We start from the raw sequence: 24,057 nt of genomic DNA on the forward strand, positions 1-24,057 counted from the left end.
CCGCACCACCGCCTTTCCAGCCTCCCACAGGGTTCCCGGGGAAGAGACCGACCCCATATTGGTAGAGAAGTAAAGCTGCAGTTCCCGCCCGAGGGAGGATACAAAGTCGGCGTCTTCCAAGAACCAGGCATTCATGAAGGGTGCTAGAGCTGGAGGACCCGATGTGGAGGGAAACGGAGGAATGATCCGAGATCCCCCATGGCAATATATTGACCCCGGACAGCAGCTGGCAGGAGAAAGAGGTCAATACGAGAGTGGGTGTGATGGGCCGCCGAGGTGTGGGTGTATTGTGCCTTGCGAGGGTGCCACACCCTCCAGGCGCCGCAGAGACCCGTGGCAGAGGACCACTCAGACAGGCGCCGTGCTGAGGCTAGGCGGGGAGCCGAGGGAGTACCTGTTATGTCATACGAGGGTTGCAGGACAGCATTAAAGTCCCCCCCCCCACCACCGTCCGGCCCGGAGGGAAGGAGGAGAGGGCAGAAGTGAGGCTACGAAGAGTGGAGGTCAACGTGGCGGGGGGAATATACGCAAAGGAGACTAAGGGGTTGTCCCTCAATCACGCCAGTCAATGCTGCAAATCGACCTTGCGGTTCCAGCTCAGAGCGAACAAGAGTGAAAGGAAGGCCGCGCCGCAGCAGGATAGCAACCCCCGAGAGCCCCGGGTAAATCCAGAGTGACAGACCCTGTCAAATCCATACCTGAAGAGGAAATTACATTGGGAGCCTAGAAGAAGTGTCTCCTGCAAGAACAGGATATCGGGCGCATGGCGGAGGGCGCTACGCAGGACAGCGGTACGCTTAATACAGTCTAGCAGGCCATTGACGTTCCAGGAGAGGATATGGAGGGCTCTGGTAAAAGGATGAGCCATCTGGAAGGGCGGTGCGGGAGTGGGGGAGAGCCATCGTGCGGGAGCCCAGGCCCCTGAAAAAGACGACAGGGCAAGGTCCGAGTTGTACAGTGAGAGGAGTGTGAGCCAACAAAGTCATGTCATCACCTGAGGTAGCCAGGTGCGTGGAGCTACCGTGGAGAACTGGAGACAGCGGCCCATAGGCGGCCAAAAACAACAAACTAGCTGGAGACAACGGTCTCCCCCCCCCACCCCTCCCAAACCCCCCAACACCCCCACCCTATACTTCTGAAAAGGAAGCATCTGTCGCCCTGGAAAAGAAACAAGGTCAACCTACAAACCCCCCCCGCCAAGGAGGCTAAGTGCTAAGCTAAAACGATTAGCAAGACAGGAACTAGGCAGAAGGGGACCCCCCTCCATTTAGCCGGATAAAGATACGATAACTGCTACCATAACAATCAAGTCCAGTTCGTGCATGGTGTGAAAGCAAGTCTGGAGAAAAACCGGGCGTACGTCACCCAGAGCAACCAGCACGGGATGGGGCCTCCTCACCACAAGGCGCCGCGATCAAGATCTCTGCAGAAGCTGCCAGGAGGCAAGAACATAGCCCTCGTGCGTGGTCCCTTCAGTCGTTCTTGTCGGTACCAGAGATACGGATCTCGGGGCTCCGGGACAGGTCAGAGTCGGTTATTGTGCGCTGCACCGTGCCAGAGGCCTCTGGGGGGCCGCCCTGGTCCACCAAAGGGGCAGCCAAGCCCGGGGAGGCAGACCTCCGACGTGGGGCCCGGGAAGGGGATGTGCAGCGACTCCATGCCCAGTGATCGAGGTGCGGCCTCCCACCCCTTGTTGGGCTTGCGGGACCGGGTTCGAGGTCTTTGGGGCCTAGGCGGAACCGCGCCGGGCAGCGAGGATCCCCGCCGTACGGGGATGACTCCGGCTCCGGCTCCTGCCGAAGAGGCCGCTCCTCCGTGAGCCAGGTCCAGGCCGCCTGCGGAGTGTCAAAGAAAAGGGTCTTGTCTTGGAAAATGACCTTGAGCCTGGCGGGGAAGAGGAGACCATATCGGAGGCCCAGGGAACGGAGCCTCAACTTGACGTCGTCATAGGAGCGTCGCTGGGTCTGCACCCCTCTGGAATAGTCTGGGAATACCATAACTCAATGGTTTTGGAAATGAAGGGGACCGTCCGCCCTGGCTGCATTAAGGATAGCGTCTCTAAGTTCAACACCCGCAGGATTATGGGACGGGCGCGAGCTCCCGGTGGAGGTTTGGGCACCAACGAGCGGTGGGCCCGCTCCACAGCAAACCAGGGAGAGAGGTCTGCCTCGGGCATTCACGAACGCACCCAAGTCTCAACAAATGTAACAGCGCGGCCCTGCTCCGACCCCTCTGGAATTCCAACCAGGCGCAGGTTATTCCTCCTCGATCTGTTTTCAGCATCCTCCGCCCTTAGGTGGAGTTCGGAGGCTTGGGTCTGGAGGCGAGCCACTTGAGTTTTGAGTTGGTTGACGTCATCTTCCACGGGGAAAATGCGAGACCCTGCCTCTGTGAGGCGATCCGTTGCTTTGCGCAAGTCCTGGCGGATGAGAGACACGTCAATCTTTACCTCCCCGATCTTACCCTCCACGGAAGCCTGCGATGCACTGATCGCCTGAAGAATAGTGGATAGATCTCCCCCCGTGACCCCGGAGGCAGCAGCCGGTCCACCCACTGGGTCGCGGTCCACCGTGGTGAATCGGTCCATTTTCGTCTGTGAGGAGGGGACTGGGGTCTGCGGCGCTTTGGTCCTGCCCATCGTCACTGAGGCCCGCCGGTCCGGAGAAAGCAAAGCCGAATCGCCAGGCTTGCCGGGTGAGAGGAACCGATGGCTTGTCCGCTTCGGTCAGTGTTAGATGTCCACCGCCACCAAAGGAGGCCGTTAGGTTGGTCCAGGCGGGCACTGCAGCAGCCGCCGCCCAGCACAGACATCGGGCCGGAATGAGGAGGCGGTGGAGGGGGCCAGGGGCACTGGCGCTGTACCCCCTGACTGCCACCCGACACGATGGCCGAACCCCACCCCCCAGCTGGGCAGGCCCAGGACAATGCGGACGACTGAAGTCAGGGAGGACAGTTCGTGGGAGCCCCGGCCACTCGGAAGACAGACCCCAGCCCGCACACGGAAGAGTAGGAGGGGAACGAAGAGTGGACGTCAGGGGCAGCAGAACACCCACCACCTCCTCCTACACCCAGTCCAGTTGCTGATCCTTCCTGGCAGAAGAACCAGGATTCCACCAGCAGAGGGGCTACTGCTGGCAGGCGGCCCCCTCGGCACTCCGGACCCCCTCAACAACGAGGTCAACACCAGGCAATGCAGGCAGCAAGGAAGTGAAGAGGCGCCCAGGCAACCCCAATGAGCAGGCCCACATCCACCAGGGAAGAGGAGGCTAACAGAGAACAAGGGGGGGGGGGCGGGGAGCACCCCGTCGCCCCCCCCACCCCTGCCACCCGATATGATGGCCGCACCCCCGGTAGAAGAGGAGAAGCGCCCTCACTCACACAGCGGCGTAGGACCAGCCGAGGGCCGACTCCAGGACCCCCGGCCGCGGAAGAAGATGTGGCGCAAAACCAAGAAGAAAGGCCCCGCTGCACCAGCCGGCGTCAACGCGAGGCTCGTCTCGCAGGGCGACAACGGAGGATCCAAGACAACAGGCCGCACCCCCTGCAGCTCCGGAGGTTTACTCGAGGACCCAGCCACACCGGAGGATGGAGCCCGCAGCTCAGGCGCGGCCTCTGGCCAGGCCCGACACCCCAACCACCGGGGCACGGAGCGACACCAGCCACACAGATGAAGGCAGGCCCGGCCCCAGCGCAGCCCGGCCCACCGCTGCCCGAGCGCGACAGCCGAGACCCACTCACCGCTCTGCCACAGTCTGGTCCGGAGCTCTTCAGGGCCGACCGGGGACTGCAGGCCCCGTCCTCCGACCCATGTCCGCAATGTCTCGTCTCCCGCAGGCAGCAACCGGTCCCCTCCGCAGCACAGGGGGCCGGAGATCCACAGCCGCCCGCGCCGCCACACAGGGCCTCGAAGGGAGGGGCAGAGGCACTCAGACTCAGCCGCGCTGGCGTCACCCCCAGGAGCAGGCCGCCATTACTGGCGAGGGATCATCATGGCAGTTGGAGCCTCAACCCGACCAGGGAGGCCCAGACGTGGCCCAAAATGCAGCCGCGAGCGGGAGGGAGCCTCAGCAGCAGGTAAGTGGGATGGATAGTAGCAGTTGGTAGCAGATGGCAGGCGGATGATGGAGGGGGTCCAGAGCACTCTTAGAGTGCGACTGCCATCTTGACGCTTCAAGCCACGCCCCCCCGAAAGAGGGTTTAGTAACCATTATTTCTAACACCTTACCGATTCAAATAAAGCAGATAGGCTCTCCGAACAATCACTTCCAAATGTTACGATTGGAGTTCACAAATGAAGATTACTGGATTTTAATTAATTTTTATAATAATGAATTTGGGGGTAACATGAAGAAATCAGTAGTCGACTTGGGCAATGAGCTGGATCGCCTTAACCCACGCACCTTTAAGCCCTCCTGCAGTTTAATCTGGATGGGGGATTTCAAAATACACCTGTGCAAGTATAATGAGGCTAGGGTGTGTGGGCTGAATGATCATCAGGGCAACCCTCTCTGTCACTTCTCACACACGGAATATGGTGACACTCTAAACTAATCACTTTACTTGAGGCATCTGAGCGTAATTAATAGCTCAAGGACTGGTTAAATGGAGAGCACTTTTAGGAGAAACAATACCGAGTCAATAATCGACTTTGTCTTAGTTTCTCTGGCTACACGAGATAGAGTAGACCATATAGCCACCTTGTTTACTCACTATAGTGATCACGCTATTTTATACTCCCATTTGACCCTCCCATATAAAATGAAAAGAGACCGGCAGGTAGTGGATGACATCGTAGTAGTCAGGAAAAATGGTTACCAATTGAAATGGACCCAGGTTGTTAAATTAAATTTGACCGACTCTATAACAGCCCAAGTAAGCAATAACATTTTATACTGCCTGGTAGAGGACTTTCCTCCCTCCCGAATAGTCACACAGTTCGGAGACTTATTAATAAAATTAAAAGGTGCACTTACCCGTCTCAAACCAGCCAATGACTCCCTTCTAAGCCGCTGGTTTGATACAGTTTGCTCTAAAGCAAAGAGATCCTTAGTAGGTGCCTTAAAATCTAACCCCAGAGACCCGGTACTAGTAAGAACACTGAGACGTGAGTACAAGCAAGCGAGATCCAAACGAATAAAGGACATAAGGGAGAAGGCATGGGAGGACCTTGAACAAGCTGCCAGGTTTGGGAACAGACGGGAGTTCTGGAAAATCATAAATACCTCCTACTTCAAAGACGTAAAAGATCCGTCACTAGATACGCATGTAGGGGAAGAGGCGTGGATAAAGCATTTTGAGGGCATTTTTAGTTCAAAAGCCATCACAGAATCCACGCAGCCCATCCCACTACCTCCCCCTAGTAGCTTCTTGACTTTTTTGATCCATGAAGTAAGAATAGGGTTGGCAGCCAGTGCCCTGGGAAAGCCCCAGGCCCAGAAGGGGTTCCCATTGACCTCTTTCAGGTAAATGGGGACATGTGGGTCCCACTTTTAACAAACGTTTTTAACAGCATAGCCATAGAGGCCCCCCCTCCTCCTGGAAACACAGTGTTTTGGTCCCCATCTTCAAGAAGGGAGATAGGGGCTGTCCGACCAACTATAGACCCATCTCCCTTCTGGATACAACGGTAAAATTAATGGGCCGGCTATTATTAGCCAGACTGGAGGCATGGGCACTGGAACGAAACATCTTAATGCAGCCACAATATGGCTTCCAGAAGGGAAAGGGGTCGGTGGACCAATGTCTTAATCTTTTGAGGTGCATAGACAAGTACACAAAGGCCAAGGGCGGAAAGCTATATATGGCCTTCATGGACTTGTCAGCCGCATTCGATTGCGTGTCCCATCAGAAGTTGTGGCCCATGATGGCGGAAATGGGGATCGATCCTCCAATCTTTCACTTCATTTATCAGCTATACGCTAACGCCACGGCCTGTGTGAGATATGGCCGAAATGGAGAATGCACACGTGAGTTTAAAATCGAGAAGGGTGTTAGGCAGGGTTGTGTCCTCGCCCTGTTACTTTTTTCCATCTATACTAACGGGGTGGAGGCGGCTCAGCTCTCGACGTTCCCAGATTTGATGACTCCCCCTTACCATTATTGGCTTACGCTGATGATGCAGTGTTACTAGCAAGGACAGGTGTAGCACTCCAGAGCCTTTTAACTGCGTATGCTGCCTTTATGGCCTCGCTGGACCGCCACGTTAATGAAGGTAAATCTTTTATCATTATAGCTGGAGCTTCCCAAGGTGCAAAAGTGCCTCATTTTCATTTAGCCTCCAAAAAAATTGAGGTAGTTGATTCCTTCGCATACCTGGGCGTTCTGTTCGACGGCAAACAAACTTGGTCGAAATTGGTGACAGCCAGAGCCCTGGCATGGAAAGAAGCCTACAAGTGATAAGAGACTTTATTAAGAAGCTGGACGCCAGTCCCGTGGACACGGTTAAAACCATCTATCTAGCCAAAACAAAGGCGGCAGTAACCTACGGGGCTGGAGTCTGGGGGATGGCTCATATCGAGAAACTGAAGAATGGAAGACACCTTTTTTAAGTCTAGGGTCTCACTACCACCGACAGCATCTAATTGTATCTTACACCTTGAATTAGGACTCCCTTACTTGTCGGATTGCATTAGGTTGGCACCGATCCTACTGTGGCTCTCCATCTGGCGGAGGTCGACGGTTAATTTAACCCAACGCATTATTGGCAATTGCCTCAGGTTGGGGGGTCGCAGTGGGATCGGTTGGCTCAGGTATGTAGAAGCTGAGCTAAGCTCCATCGAGCAGGAGGAGCTGTTCAAAGACCCAGCTTCCTGCAGGAACATGTCTAAAAAGAAATTGACTGATCTATACATGCAGAGGGCTGCTTTTATTCGCAGGGGGAGGATTTGTCACCAACAGACGCTTATCGCTTATGCCTCTGTTCCGTCTAGACGTGCGGGAGAGCATCACTATTTCTATCTCTCACGTATTACTATGGCTCAAAACAGATTTATTCTGGTGAGTTTTCGTCTAAATTTTATCCCCCTGATGCTTGTGTTCCCAGAGAGGAAATTCAAGCATGCTGATCTCATACCGTGTCCGTGTGACAATGTCTCACCCCAAACTAACTTACATTGGTACTGTTTTGTAAATGTTATCACAGAGAAGGAGAAGTTTTCATATTACCCATTTTAAAACTTCAAAACTTTAAACAATGCAGGGTGGCACTGTACTTTTTGAAGTATTTACCCAATCAGTACATCTGTTTTTCAGTAGCATCTTTTTTGCGGGCTTGCATGAGAAAAAGAAAGTCGATGGGCACGCTAACTTGAATCATTGTAAAGGTTACTTAAAATCATGATTGTAAATTGTTTTATGGTTTAATATGATGAACTTGTGCTTTTATGATCTTTTTTTAATAGATCGAATAAAGATTTTAAATGAAAAAACGAAAACGACTGTCTAAAACTAAAATACATTTCAAATTAGAACTGGGACACTTAGCCGTTCTAAGGTTGACTGACTGCATTAGTCCATCATGTGTCCCTGCTGTTTCTCGATCTTATTCAGTTGCCAGCTAAAAGCATCAAGGTACACTACAATAAAAAATAAAAAAAAAAGAGTACTTCTATGCTTTGCCCTTTGCTGCTTTTGAGTGTTTGCTAGTAAATGTGTGTTCCAATCATATAAGTTGACCACTAGCGCTCTATGCAGACTGTAAAAATGTTAGTTACAGTGGCAAATACCCCACCTGTGCACGCCCACTACACTTACAAACATCATCCTGCTTCTTAAACATCTATATTTAATCTTAAAGATTTTTTAATTTATGTAATTTTGAGATTTCAGCTCATGAGGAAATATTCCAATGCCTCTTTCCTTCATCGTATCCCTTTAGAGCAGAACAGTGGTCGAAGAGCTTCACTCACGGCGACATAAAGCTGTACAGAAACAAAGGGTACCCAGAAAGTCTTCTTCCCCCTCACCATATAATCTACATATCCAGTAGACAGTTTTACACGCATTTCAACCAGACAGAAATTCACTAATTAGGCATTTCATAAATGTAACTTTAATGTGGGCTTTCACTGTGCTTTGGGGATAGTGAAGTTGATATTAAATTGGGGCCCATGTGGCATATACAAAGGCATCATATCATGTACTTGGCAACTCTGCTCCTCCTTGTCCCTACAAAGCTGGTTGTCCTGATCAAATAAGGACAGCTTAATGTTTGTCTTTAAATGCTTTTAAATGCCATTATTTGAAAGCTATCCCACGTCTCATACTTTGACCATGCCTAATGGAGAATAAGCAAAAAATCCAAAATGTCTCCCACAAGCATAAACAATCTAAAGTGTGGAATACCAGAACTCTTGTCTGCTTAAATCAATAAAAAAAGGCTAGCAGTTTGACCAGCATGGAATAAAGAGATTCAAATATTTCCAATTTTCTCCAACAATCCAAAAATAAACGAGGAGGTGTTTTCCTCCTAACTACATTAGCATTTCATTAAAATGTAGCAAAGAAGATATTTTTGGGGTATACTATGATACACATGAACACCTTGGGTTAACTCCTTCTACCATCATTAGAGCAGGTATGAATGTCATGAGAAACTTGGCAGAAAGCTCGAACTGCTTGGGCAGTAAGCCTCACTAGAGATAATTAGACAACTATAGGAATCCAAGTAGGCTGCACCCCTTTCTCCCTCTTGGATGTATGAAAAGACCAAGTTTTAATTTAATGCCTAAGCAGGGCTGGACTGGCCGTAGAGAGCATCAGACGTTTCCATGGGAGGCTGGCAGGGTGGGGGCCGATTTTGCAGTGGTGGGGGCTTTTTTTGTTATTGGGGCCCAGTTTTGGAGCAGTTCTACTATATTCTCACCCAGTAACAAAAGCAGCTGGGAGGCTGGTCTGTCAAAATTGGCAGGACTGCTTTGTGTTCCTAGTCCAGCCCTGTGCCTAAAGCTGGCAGATGCACAAGCCTCTAAACACTACTTAACTACTCTGTACCTACAGTGAACTATGGACACAGATTGTGCCCTCTAGCTGAATGGGCTAGGGCCAGCATTCCCCCCCCCCCCCCCTCCCTCTGTTGAGGGACTGGTTCGCATTGTTTGGAGACTGCTCACACACCTGATCAGAAACCTACCTTTTAATTTTCCATTCAGGGTGTTAGTTCTCTGGGTTGGCAGCAAGGTGACATGGGAGCACTCTATTAACTGACTTAAATAAATAGGAAACTACAGTGAAATAAATAAATGACTGACTGACAAACAAGTTCTGCCTGACTTACCCTCCCTCATGAAGTGTGCTGTACTAATAAGTTAATAAATAAAAAACCAAACCAGGAAAGGGTTCTTAAGGGTAGAGGGAATAAAACCCAATAGGACTGAAAATAGAAGCTGGAAAAATGCAGGTTGATACGGACTAGCTTATTTACTGATCACGCTTTAGAAAACGAGGTTTTGTCCATTGTGTATATGCAAAATATACGCCCAAACAGGACTCACTAACTCTTAGAGAAACTTGCGTATTTAAGCAAATGAAAAAGTTTAACAAGAAGGTAAAAGTAATAAAGTAATAAAAATACCCAAAAGCGAACTGAAAGTAAAACATTTTGCTGTTAAAATAGTCATTCAAAGAGCCTTGTTTAGAGGTACGTGAATTTAAGTAGCACGCTACAAGTGACTATGTTTGTAGTCACTGGTAACAGGGACCCGCCACAAATTGAAGTTGTAGATGTAAAAAAAGAGAACAATTACATAAAGAGCACTTGTTGTCCATCAAAGGCGAATGAAATGTGCCTTTTTTTGCGCTTTTTGACACTATCTCATCTGTCAAGCTAATTGAGGTGAACTTTTTAAAGATTTAAATTAAAATCGGAGAGCAAAATCTTATTGAAAACATGTTCCAAACTTCAATTTCAAAATACATCATAATGCTTACATCTAAACATTGGTATGCATGCATGCTTCTGCACAGACACAATCGAGGCTGGTAATTAAAAAAGTCTATGTCTCAAGACTCTAAGAATAAACAGTGAAGAAAATAGAACTTTACTAAATGAAACAGTATTACGAAACGCCTTGTGATACAATCTAGAAGAGGTAAAGCCACGCACTTCAACTCAATAAAGTCACTTAACATTTAACATTATCAGATGGAAAGGTATAGCAGATACACCGTAACACTCACCCTCTGTGGAGAAACACCTGGGTTGGTTGGGTCCTAAAGTGGCGGACGGTGCTGGGAACAGTTTTTACAACAGCGGTAGACACTAGCTTCAACCTATGTCCCAATTGTGTGGAGCATTCCTCGTTGTTAATATGCGGCAAAAGCACCTTTCACCAGTCTCTTATCCGCACATTGCTACTGACTGACGTTTGGAGTATTCGACAAAGAAACCCAAAGCGCCGGCCTAAACTAGGGTATGCACCTGCGGCGGCAGCAGTACATTTCCACTGATAATACTTAGCCTGGATTCTAGTGTGTTTCTTTTTATCTGCCAGAGGCAACTCTGTTTCTGGACAAACCAGCTCGCGCTCTCCTCCCCCGCCGTTCCCCTCAGCTCCTCTCTCTCTCTCGCCTGTAAAACGAGCTCCACGTCACAGGAATGTGCGGAAGAAAGCGAGGAAAAAAACGTGAAAGCTACCAGCAGAAGCCTCGGGGGTTAAAGAGTCACGGATGCAGCTAATGATAATAGCGAACATCAGGTGAACGAGGTTCTGCCACGCCCCGCAGTTTCCCCCCAAATAGTCATAAGTTGCTATTGCTCGGAGTCGGGTCATAGAAAGCACGTGAAGCCTGGTGAGAAGGATTCGGTGTAAACACGTAACATGCCGAGAGACGAACGGGTTTATTATTCCTAAATGAAAGCGGCTGCTATTAAATGTTACTATTGCTTACTATGCAAGCATTGGAAATGGCACTATCTGTTCGGGTAAGTTCATGTTTTCAACACCCTACCATCAACCCCACGGCGATGGTATTTCCTTTCCTTTCCCTTTAGTCTAGATTGAACCCATCACGGAAGGACTGAACTCTTCGCCCTGACAGGCATGTCGATAGTATGGATTCTGTCTGCCTGGTGAGCGTGAATCAGAGCTGCCTCTAGTTTCGAGAGCCGTCCCTCAGAAGAGGGGTGAGACAGCCGCGCTCAGCCCCGGATCCAGTATCCCGGCTGCAGCAACAGCTGTGCGAGTCGAAAGGTGCTCGCCCTCCTTTCAAGAGTGCCACCATAGTCACGAAGGAATACGCAGGTGCACCACCCATGTCAGAGGGTGCCCCCCCCCCCCATGGCAGAAGGCGCATCCCCCATGGCAGAAGGTGCACCTACCATGGCAGATATCGCACCCCCATGGCCATGGCAGAACTTGGGGCAACTGCTGGAGTAAATGTATATCTGCATGAAGAACCGTGCTGCGAATCGATTGCTGAACAGCAAAGACAATTAGACATAGAAAGGAAAGATATGTAGAACACGCATTCACGATGAACTGGAAGCACAGTAGCGGGAACTCTTTTGATGCACGGATATACTAATCACATTTACATTGAGTACATTGCCGAGACTCAAACTGCTACTAACAACAAGTGACTTATTGGTGCCAATGGACCTAAGTTGTGCGTGGCACAGTAGTGGCGTGGCAGCCAGCACATTTTGTATTTTACTCGCTGGGACTTGCAGTTGCTCTTAGGGCTTTTCTCTGGGACCTGGATCTGGGAGAGGTCCCTAGTCAGTATCTGTGGTGGTTTAGGTACTGTTTGCCACAGGTGTCTCAGCCACATAGCACATAATTAGTTAACCAAGATCACCTTTGAACATATGAACATCTGTTCGAAGGAAGGTCCTTGCACTTTCCTTCTGTACCTGCAATATGACCCAAATAGTTTAATCACATTTACATAGTACATCACTACAAACATAATGGGTGTCTACTGACATTGTGCTACTATGGGGGAATGACTGAGTTCTAGATTTCCCTTCGGATCTCAGACCTCTCACTTTTTTTTCCTGGTCAGTGGAAGATTGGTGCCAGGAAAATCTTGCTATGTGTAAAGCCTTCCACGCAACCTCTGCAGTTTATTATAATTTCTCAATGACCCTAGGCCCAAAGGGGAGGGACCAACACAGAGGGTTAGAGGCAGCAATCTGCCACTTTTTTTCAATAACTGAAAAATAGTGGTTTTACAGTGTCCTTAGGGACTATCCCCAGTCAAAGCTCTAGTGTCCTGCTTACTAGTTCACCAGGTCGTGAGGGTATACTGAACACTGGTTATCAGGAGATCAGTTAATGCTCCGACATATCTCCAAAATCACAGATCAAATAGGGGAATTACTGGTTTTGGAAATGGTCCAGCATTCACAGTTAGTTCCTTTGGGTTACCAGACTTTACATACCCAAATGTAGAGATCTGCTCATAAGAGTAAACATTTTCCGGTAATGGAAATATAATCAGGAGAGGGACACCCACTGATCCAACTGGTTCCCATTTGTAGCAGTGGAGCTAGCAGGTAGGGTAGAGTTTAGTCGCATCTTTAAAACACAAAACCTCTGAATAAATGAGGGATTGAGATGTGGTTCAAAGAGTTCCAAAATTAGGTGAACACCACCCTCCGACAGAGGATGAAAAGCAAAAAACGCTCCCTTCCTTATTGGTCTAGAAGAGGACTAAAACAGGCTTTCAAAAAGCCAAGACTTCGATGATATTGCTTGGGTGAGGACAGTGTAGGATGGGGGTCAGGACAGTGTAGGATGGAGGTCAAAGCTTGGTGGCAGACTGAAATGGCTGCAGTTTGTGGGAGATTCAGGACACACAATTCTACAATAATCTCAGATTTCTGGCAAACACATGGCCAACCAGATGGGGACACAGAAGCACATATGTTCTGTGGTTCTGGGGACCTGAAATTGGAAATAGCCAAACAGGAGAAACTGCGAGACAGCCAACAGTTGTAGAAGAAATCACCCCTCCTACCAACGGGAGAAGAGCATCAGTTCCTGGCACAGAGAACATCTGTGTCGAAGGGAGCGGCCATTTTAGGTCCATCGATGGGAGTGATTTGGCCTGAAGTCTGTAGCAATAAAAGAAGGACTGACAAGATTCACTACGGTACAGAACACTACACTCACTGAGATGAACAAGGTGATAGTGCGGGGAGTTGAGGGGGGGGTGACGATACTGTGAGAAGTAAAAGACATTAGTCAGGCAAACGTGAATCATTGCTCTTGCTCTGTGTTTTGGGGATAATATCCAATCATTAATAGCAATGTCTCTTGACCTTAACAACAACAAATGGGAACAGGAAAAAAAAACATTTTTATCATCCAGAAAAGAAATGCAAAATGAGGAAGCTTGTAACTGATGCTCTCCTCGGCCAGTCTCCCCTTCTAACAAAAACTGTTGGGGAGGTGCTTCTAAAAAAAACTAGGAAAACAACATCTAAGTTAAATGCTAAACAGGAGAAACTGACAGATTCAGTTCATAAGCATAAATGAATGGCTGAAATAAAAAAATAACACAGGCTCACTACAGTTGCAGTCCTGGCATGTCTCCTGCAGGTTTTGGACCCTCTTACAAATAAGTATGGTTCTTGGGGGGAAGGGGGGGGGGGGGCGCTAGAGGGCACACGTCAAGATGGCTGCACTGTAGTGCAGCTCCGCTGCCCAAACTCGCAATCCGTTCAACATCCTGATTTCCAGATAACATCCACACCTTGAAGCTGAAGGGGGGTGAAGCGGAAATAAAGCAGACGGGCTGGGAGCGTCCGGGCTGTGGAATGCTGCCCTAGTCATTGTGAAACCTGCATTGTTGGATTGAGGGCCCATGGCGGCAGTATTGCGGCCCAACAGTGAATTGAAGAGACCGTCCGGCGCCGACCGGACCAGATCGCTGCAAGAAACATACCAAGGTACTCGTTGCGAGTGGTTCCCGGTGGAGGCCCGAACCGCTGCTGCTGGAATCATCATCCTTCAGGAACGGCGGGAGTGCGTAGGAGGCGGCCTGACGTGCGGAGAGTGCCGGATGGACAGCGAGTCTTCTCCTCTCGCCAGCCGCAGTGCAGCGATTGCAGGGACATCTGGAGCGATACAGGCCCCTCCACGAGCTGAAGCGGCGGGTTGGTCTGAGCCGCGACTGCTGGCGGGTATTGCTGCCCAGAAACTATTTGCCGGGTGAGTGCTGTGACGCGCTGTGGAAGGCCTGTGCTGGTGGCGCCCGTATGCACGTCTCGTTCCTGCTGACACCGCGTGACCTGAACTGTGGCTGGGTGTATTTGTGGCCGCTGTGTTGTGTGGACCCAAGGGCACCCCAATATAGTATCGTGGCACAGATGTGGACTTACTACTAGGCCAAATCAACACCGTGCATTTATAGCGAGACCTCACTGCACGGTTGCCGTCTGATAAGCAGAGTGGAAATTTGCCCCAAGGATGTGCCTGCCGTAACGTTTGGGAGGCCGATCCGACATAAAGGTGTTGGCGCAGCAGACACTTCAGGCCAGCATTAAGGTGTACGTTCTGTGAGGGTGGTGTCACATCCTTCCTATTAGGTATTTGGACTTGGGGGCACGGCACGCGGAAACATTGCTCCACTCGCCAACAGATATACTGAGAGAAAATCTACTCCAAAGAATGTGCTTGCCGCAAAGTCAGGAGCACCGGTTTAACATTAAGACACTAACGCAATAGACACTTGAAGTGAGCACTGGTGTGCCTGCTGCATGGGGGTGGCGTCTGGCCCTTCCCATTGGATATTTGGATCTAGGAGTACTGCATACAGAAGCACTGTTCTATTGGCGCGCATTATGTGTGCATGCTGTCTATCGCCCACCCTGTGGAGACAGGACCACTGGCTGAGTGCGGGGAGTCCCAGGGCATGTGATACGACTGGTCGCCATTTAGTGCGGGCCCGTCACATACTGCCGAAACATAACGCCAAGCAGACATGGGAAAAACCAAAAGAAGTCAATCATGCCTCACATTCAAGCCGCAGAGGTTTGGCAAGTCGCTGCAGAGAGCTACTTCTGATTCAGAATTGGAGACTCCCACTGAGAACTCATCATCCATCGAAAAACCGCTCCTGGCCATGCAAGCCAGCCTGCAGTCCATTGACGGAAAACTAGACACTCTTAATCTCAGGATGGACCATATGTCCACGAAATTAGATGAACATGCTGTTAGATTGAGTGAGGCTGAAAAACGTATATCGGACCCGTAGGATGGCCTACAACAAACTGCTTCCAAGACCCTTGACATGGAAAAAGTGCTCGCCATTATACAAGCTAAGAATGAGGACTTGGAGGCCAGATCCAGACGCAATAACCTAAGGATTACTGGTCTACGGGAGTCCACAAACACTGGGCGACTGGAGTCCTATATAGAGGCGATGCTACGTGAGATTTTTGGAGTGGAACATTTATTCCAGGTTCTGATCGTGGAGCGTGCGTACCCCTCTCTGGCTGCTCGCCCTCCCACGGGTGCCCATCTACGACCGATTATTGCATGCCTGTTGAATTACAGGGATTGTGACTCAATCCTGCGCATGTCAAGGAAAAGGGTACTATAAACTATCAGGGAAACAACTTGGCTTTCTATCCGGACTTCACCGCCACGGTCCAAGCGGCAAGAAAAGAATATCAAGCAGTCAAGAAACTCCTAATGGCAGAAAGAGTTCCATACACCATGCTCTACCCCGCGTTGCTGCGCATTGGTGCAGAGGGCAAGTCATTTTTTTTTACCAATCCTAAGGCTGCTATGGAATATGCCAAAACTCTCAAACACAGGGACCAATAGATCCCGGCACAGCAGATGAGGAAGACTGAGAATCTCAGAACCCTGAACATGGCTATGTTAACTGGGCACTGTGGCTGGGCGGGGGATGTCTCTAGTTCCCTGTCACATGTTTGTTTTTTGAGGAAGAATGAACGGGGGATTTGAAATGCGGCACTCCTGTATATTGAGTAGACCGGCTGTTCACCCTATTGTTTCACAAATTTGATCTCATGTTATTGCCCGTAAAGAATGATAATCACTATCCTTCTCCAGCTTGAAAATCAATAATTTTAGGAAACTCGCTGCTGTTGTTTGGCCGCCTCCCTTCTCATCTGGGAGGTTAAATGTGCTCCAGCGTTCCCCCATGGGTGTCCCCACAGTTATCTGTAGATATGTTTTACATTTGGGAGTTGTTTTGGAATTTTTGGGATGGCTTTAGCAAGTTGGGGGTAAAGAAGTGGGCGGGAGGGGCGGTACTGGGAGGGCAGGAACTATGGGACTGTTTTACGTGACTAAATGCAATTCAGAATTAACATTAACTATCAAGGTTTTGCCTCAACCCTCAGCTGTAACACGTATATCGATCAATAGTGTTACATGACAGTACAAGATACTGAAACAATCATATGCTTGACGTGGAATTGTCATGGGCCAAACTCCCCATAAAAAAATAAGACAAGTGTTAGCCTATTTAGATAGGCATGATATAAAGATAGCCCTCATTCAGGACATACCTGACGAAACACTCAGAGACCAGAGTAGGTACGCACTGGGCTGGATATAGACTGGCATCCTCATACTGCTCATACGCAAGGGGGGTGATCACATTAATAAGGAAAAACCTTCCTTTCACCATGATCAAACACTGTACGGACGATGCGGGCCGATATGCAATAACACATGGTAAACTAGCCGGTTCACTATCCTGACTAATGTGAATGTCTACAGACCTAACACAGACGAACCAGGATTCTTTGAAGATATATTTACTGTACTGCGTGAATGGCTCGAAGCTGAAATAATATGGGGAGGGGATTTGAATAGGCACTTGGACCCCAGCAAAGATAAATTGAGCAGACACGGAGGGCAATCACCTAAAGCGGGTAGGGTCAATAATGGGATGGCGGAGCTGGGTCTAATTAACACATGGCGATTTCATTATATTGAAAGGTTGGAGGGCAAAACACACTTTCACCGTGCATGGCAGTTGGTCGCCGCTGGACTATTGGTTGCTGGTCGGTGGCGCGAATGCCTGGGTCTATGCAGTCGATACGCTACCCAGAACATTACCAGATCACAACCCCCTTAGGCTCACACTGAGCATTTCGCAATTCATCCATCGTCAGTTCACATGGAGTTTTAGATCTGAAGCGCTGCTCGATCCATTATACACTACCATAATACGGGAGGCTATAGTGCAATATTTCAATCAAAATAAGGGGTCTGTGGATAGCGCTGCCACTCTCTGGGAGGCCTTCAAGGCCACGATTAGGGACAAATGCATCCGTGGCCAACTCTCAAGAGTTAAAAAAAGAAAAAATTGGCTCAGCTTCAGCGAGACTACCAGACTCTTCCATGCGCACCGACATTAGCTCAAATTAAAGACTCTATACTTGAGTATAATGAACTTGCGACCGGAAAAATACGTTATCTTTCCAAGAGATACGTGGCCCGCGCATATGGTGAAGGTGGCCGACCGGGGCACACTTTGGCTACTAAGATCAAAATTCGGACAGAGCAGCAAGCAATAACTAAAATTACAGATGACACCGGGACAGATCATTACACCACACAAGATATTGTCACACAGTTCCAAAATTGTTATGCAAAACTGTATACCTCAAAAGGAGGGATTAACCAAGAAACTCGATGACTACCTAGCGGACGTTGCAATTGCATGGCTGTCCAACGGACAAAGGGAATATCTATGTCAACCAATTGCTGCGGCTGACATCCGTGAGGTGATTCGATTATTACCCAATAAGAAAGCACCTGGCCAGACGAGCTTATATGTGAATTCTATAAGGAATTTGCAGATGAACTGATACCTTACATGTTAGAAATGTACGAGGAGGCCTACGAATCGGGAAGGCTTCCGCCAACACTCAGAGAAGCCCTGATAATCACTTTGCTAAAAAAAGATAAATCGCCTTCCCGCTGCGATTCTTATCGCCCACTGTCGCTTATTAATATAGATGCGAAAATATTGGCAAAGATTCTGGCCACCAGACTTCAACCGCTGATGCCAAACTTGGTCCTCCCAGACCAATCTGGATTCATTACGGATAGGTCCACATCATATAATCTGCAAACGATATTCGCAATGTTTCATATACTTGATCCTGAGCTACAAGCTGCGGCAGTGATGCTTGACGCAGCCAAAGCCTTTGACTCTTTAGAGTGAGGCTATTTATTCCAAATACTTAAACGAATGGGGTTCCCTGACATTTATAGTAATTGGGTACGGCTAAGGAACTGACCCAATGGCACGGGTTCGTGTAGATGGAATTACATCGGACCCTATCCAGATAGGCTGGGGAACTAGACAGGGGTGCCCTCTCTCACCACTTCTTTTTGCCCTGGTGTTGGAACCCTTGGCATGCATCATTAGACAGCGGCACAGAGCGGCAGCCCTGCATTTTGTACATCGCCCCGTGAGCATATCACTTTATGCAGATGATATGCTGCTTTTTATTAAGGAACCACAAACATTCATGGCGCCTGTACTGCGTGAATATATCTGGTTCGTTTTTTATTCCGGGATTAGCATTAACTGGAGCAAATCTATGGTAGTGCCGCTGACTACGAACACCAACCCTCATACTATGGAGTTCTCCCTTGTTTGGTCGTCAGAACCTGTAAAATACCTGGGGGTATGGGTCCATCGGGATCCTGACATAGTTATAAGGGAGAATTATGGCATTGCATGTACCGTGTTGGAGCAGCAGGTGGCTAGATGGTCAACGCTGCCATTGTCACTGGCTGACCGCATAGCCCTCATTAAAATGGTTGTCTTACCGAGATTTTTTTACCTGTTCAGCAACATACCCATAAAACTGGCACAGTTTGTTTTTAAAACCGTACGGTCGCTGCTTGTAAAGCTGGTTTGTGGAGGGAAGCAGGCCCGCGTGATTTGGGAGACACTTACATTAGATTACACTACGGGCGGCTTTGGTGTGCCTCACATGTATCTATACTATCTCTGCACACAGGCACAGTATGCAAACTATTGGTACAATCATCATGACTTCATCCCTCATGTCGCGGTCGAAGACGGCGATGCGCACCCCATTCCACTGAAATCTATATTGTCACACTCACGTAGGGATACACCCAAAAAAGAAATCAACACAATAGACACCACGATAGCAGCATGGCAGGCGCCAGGCCAAATGGCAGCGAAACTTTCACTATATGCTCCTCTGCTCCCACTTGCTCACCATGTAGAATTGTCCGTGACACAAGAGACGTGAGCAATGCACACCCTGAGATGGATAAAATGCAGGATTTATACCCCAATAGTGTTTTTATTACAGAAGAGGAGCTACAATATGTACAAAACAAAACTCCACTATTTCTCTTCATCTTTCAAAGACTAAAGAAGGCAACGAAGGCACATTAGAACACATTCCCTGCCGAGTTGCTGACATTACAGTCCCTCCAGACGATGCTGGCTAGTCCAACAAGGCACAAACTGGTCACCAAACTATATTGCATAGCCAGAGATGAGAAAATCACTGTAAACAATAGGAGCTTAGAGAAGTGGAACACTAGACTTCACCCACAGCTTACACAGAAGGAATGGGAATACTGCTGTCAGCTAACAAGTGCACTCACTTCGAATGGCAATTTACGCATTATCCACTTTAAATACCTCCACCAGGTCTATTATACACCACATAAACTGTATAAATGTGGGCTTAGGGAAAGGTACGCATGTAAGCGATGTGGATCTCAGGGCGCAGACTTCTGGCACCTGGCCTGGGAGTGTAGCCGGGGGGCTGAGTTTTGGGCGGAAGTGACACACAGACTGCAAACCCTGACTAACATTGAACTACAGTGTACTCCACAAATATTTCCATTGTGCTTCACAGCGACTCTGAAGGGGGACATGGGTAAATTAATCAGAATTACTTTATTGCTAACCAAGAGGCGGGTGGCGATTAAATGGGAGAGCTCAGCTGCCCCACTTCTTAATCATTGGATAAAGGACCTTGTGTACTGTAGGGAAAATCTAGTACTGTATGCAGAGGAGTTGCCGGCCCCCTCGAAACCCAAAGACATTTGGGAGTCCTTATTGCAATACTTGCGGTCCACGGACCAAGAAACGTCATCTGAAAATGCAGAAAAGTAGTACTGTACGTGTATACTGATGATACAGCAATTTATCACACTGAAGAAGTCTGAGGGCAAATGATTAATTGTAATATATAGCCACGGTTTGTCTGTTCTTCTATGTTTCTCGTAATGTATGCATCTTTGACCTTGTATGCAATGTATGAACAAAAAACTAATAATAAAAAAAAAGTATGGTTCTTAGCTTAGCTGTAAGGTCCTCTTGGTTACCAAGCAGCTCACCTTCTTGAGATAGCCACCACGAAGGCTTAGTCAGCGCAGCCTCATTATGTGCTCCCCATTTTTCAGGCAGTAGAGCTTTTTTTCATCCAGGACAGTTTGCAGCAACAGGATTTTCTACACAACACTTGGCTTGTTCTCTGTACTGGGGAAAACAGACTTTTGTAGAGCTTTGTTCTGTTCTTTGTGAAATGCCCTCTCAGCTGATGCAGCAGAGTTTCACCCGGAGTCCAGATGACTACAAACTTAAAAGTTCAAGGTAGTCCACATTTATCTGAAGCTAGGTGGACTAGAGCGAAGGCAGGCCAATCTTGTTGAGGCGTAACGTTAAAAAATCATAACTAAAGTCAACAGCATCTTCACAAACATCCGCAAAGTATGGTAAGGATAGGAAGCAACTGGTCAAGAAAATGTGGTTTCCCAATGAAGCAAGGCAGACCCTATAAGAGGTCTCTGTGATTTCCAAACTGTCCTTCACAGTGCAAAAATGGGTGAGTTCATAAACAGAAAGAGGATGCAGACTGGGCCTGCACTCCTCAGAGTCAAAGAGCAAAAATCAGGCCATTGGTTTAGGTCAATCCTCTGTCCTCAAGAAAGACTCCTTGCTAATCAAATATTGCAGCCAGAAGCCAGACAAATAGCTCTAGGACTGAGTATGCCCTTGAAGAGTACACCAGCCATACTGCATTGAGTCTCCATGCACACCATGTGAGACAAAGCACGCGACACACATGCTTTTTACATTACATACATCCAACTTGGTATACATAGGGTGAAATTAGGACCTAGGGTATAAGGGACTGAGCAGATTTTACTCAGCGTACAATTAAGTTCAAATTACACCAAAAACAAGTCAAACTTGCCATGCCCTGGTACGAGGGGGCTGGAAGTCAGCCTTCTCTATGGTGCAAATTGGGTGCTTCCACAGACATGAGGGTCTTGTGCTCTCCTTGGAAATGTCAAAGAAAAATGGATCCCCCTCAATGAATTCACATATTGAGGAGTTCTCTGAGGGGAAAAACACAGGGTAGACCAGAAGAACAAGTTACATACCCTTTGCAATATCTTATTTGGTAGAGACTATCTAGTCACAGATCCCTTACTTTAGAACTTTCCCCTGGTGTCAGGCTGGAACAGGAAACTCTTGAGCAGTACCCCTGTGTGCCAGTAGGCGGTGTCGCTCTTCTCAGCGCTAGCATTGTCCATGCCAGAAGTAACGTGCGTGCGACCTATATGGCACCACCCCAGCATACCGGCATCAGTTTCTTTTTGTGACTTTCCATGGCAGAAGTGTGGAGCCACAAACAATGAACTGGTGCCCAGTGCTGAGTGCCTCAGAAGGGTAACCCTATGCAGAAATCAGATTGCAGAGTGAGGAGAACCAAGACACAACAGAAGACTTTAACAAAGAAGGTTGGTACGGCAACCACAAGAAAGCTGAGAATATGATAAATAACCTTTATTAGTGCTAAGCGCAGAGTCCTGCTAGGCCAGACAAAGAACTATTAGTAAAACTTAGGAGAAGGAAGAGGGTCAATGTTCTTGAATGCATACCATGTCACAGATTTGTCCCAACGGCAGGCATGAACTGTCTTAGTGGAGAGACGCCTGGCTGTCAGAATAACATGACAGACTTCGGGAGAAAGGTCAAAAGCTGTCAACTGTCGCCTTTTAATCTCCACGAATGAGGGCGTTGGCTACGCAGGTGCGAGTGCAAGACTCTGCCCTGTTGCTGCGACCGAAGATCTTCAGGAAGGGGCAGCCTGATCGGATGACCGATGCTGATGCTCAGGATACCAGACTCTCCATGCCCAATCCATAGCAAAAACAATACCACAAGAATGACTTGGGCCCAGTCATTTCTGATCTTCTTGAGAACTCTGGGCAGTAGTGGTATTGGCGGAAAAGCATACAGGAGGCTGAAGCCCCACTCAAGACAAAACGCGTCTGCAAGCAAGCGCTGCCTTGGAAACTCCAGTTTGCAGAACTGCTGACAATACATGTTCTAGGCGGTGACGAATAGAAATAACCAAGACTCTCCTCAGTCTTAAAAGAGACCTTACACCACCTTTGGACGGAGACGCCATTTATGATCCGCTAGTCATCGATTGCTGGGTTCATCTGCTCTGGCTTTCAGAGAGCTCACCAGGTATTGAACCTCCAGGGAAATGGCCTGAATCGTGAGCCATTTCCAGAGACACAAGGCCTCTTGGCAAAGGTTCCATGACCCAATGCCGCTCTGTTTGTTGCAGTACTATAAGGTGTTGGTGCTGTCTATGAACACCTGTACCAGCCTTTTCTTGATTGAAGAAAGAAAGGCTTTCAATGCCAACCGGATCACCTGATGCTCCAAGCTGATGTGAAGTCCGGACTCCGCCAGAGACCAGAGTACTCTAATCTCTGCCTCTCCCAGGTGGCTGCCCCAGTCCAGGAGTGACCCATATGGCACTACAGTCAGCTTGGGATAGGGAAGGGAGAGGGGTCTGCTGCAGACCTAAGCGCCATTCACTAGCAACATCTGCAGGTCTTTTGCAGTTCCCTCCAAGATCTGGACCAGGTTGTAGAGAGTCCCCTGATGATGCGCCCACTGGAACTTCAGGTCTCACTGCAGAGTCTGCATTTGTCAACAGGCATGTGTCGCTAGCAGGATGCAGGAGGCCCTGACGCTGAACAGGCTCAGACTCTGCCTCATCAAAATCCAGGAAAGAGGCTGAACCATCGGAATCATATTCCAAATATCCTGGACTCACCGTTCAGGAGGACAAGCTTAAAACTGCACAGTGTCTAGAACAGCACAGATGAAAGGGAGTATCTGAGAGTCAGGTGTCACTTTAGCACATTTATAGTGAAACCCAGTGAATGCAGGAGGTCTGCCGTAGTCCTGAGGTGGGAGACGACTGGCTGTGGCGAGCCCGCCTTCACCAGCTATCGTTGAGGTACGGAAAGACTGGACCCCTGACCTCTGTAGATGCAATCACTGCCATTCCCTTGGTGAATATCCGAGGGGCACTGGTAAGGCCAGAGGGTAGGACAGCAAACTGCAAGAGCTCTTGGCCCAGGGTGAACCACAGGTAATGTCTGTGGGCAGGCAGGATTGGGATGTGGAAATATGCGTCCTGAAAGTCCAACGCTACCATCCAGTCTCCAGGGTTAGGGCAGAAAGGACCTGAGCTAAGGTGAGCATCCTGAACTACTTCTTCAGGAAGAAGTTGAGAAGACGCAAGTCTAGAATAGGACGGAGGCCTCTGTCCATTTTGGGAACCAGAAAGTAGCGGGAATAACAACCACGACCTACTTCTGATACTGGCACCCTCTCCCTTTTGGGCATAAGGACCAACACAACCAGACAAAGCAAGGTGAGATGGTCCTCCATCAGCCAGTTGTAAGTGGGCAGCATAGGTGTGGGGGTGGGGGTTCCAGAAAGGGGATGGAGGTGTCCCTCTAGACAACTTGTAAAACCCATATGTATGATATTATGGGCTGCCAGTGGGCCAGGTGATGGAGGGTCCTGCCCCCTGACTGGGTGCCTGTTTTGGTGGATAGGCAAATTAAAGGGGGTTTGAGGTTGTGGTTGCTTGGGGGTGGTGGACGGGCCCAATCTCTGGCTGGGGTTCCCACGTAATTTGTGGGATCCACTTCCGCAGCCACAAAAAGGCTGGGAAGCCTGCTGGCCTTGGTGGCTAGGCAGGAATGGATGTGGTTGGTTGCCCCTCCCGTAGCCACGGAA

At 48.8% G+C, this 24,057-nt stretch overlaps 1 protein-coding gene across 3 annotated transcripts in view; it reads right to left on the reverse strand.

The window, feature by feature from the left end:
* CAB39L (calcium binding protein 39 like) overlaps window positions 1–24,057 on the reverse strand; it is a 757,003-nt gene that overhangs the window by 627,873 nt on the left and 105,073 nt on the right. Inside the window, exon 1 of one of the 3 annotated variants that reach the window (XM_085621898.1) lies at window positions 13,891–14,027. The exons of 1 other annotated variant lie outside the window; for it this stretch is intronic. The gene's annotated coding sequence lies outside the window, so the exon portion shown is untranslated. Of the gene's footprint in view, window positions 1–10,176; window positions 11,064–13,890; window positions 14,028–24,057 lie in introns of those variants that run through there. One more of the 3 variants, XM_085621897.1, reaches the window with a different exon arrangement.

This window comes from Triturus cristatus, chromosome 8, assembly GCF_964204655.1.
Source record: "Triturus cristatus chromosome 8, aTriCri1.1, whole genome shotgun sequence".
Classification (NCBI taxonomy): Eukaryota; Metazoa; Chordata; class Amphibia; order Caudata; family Salamandridae; genus Triturus; species Triturus cristatus.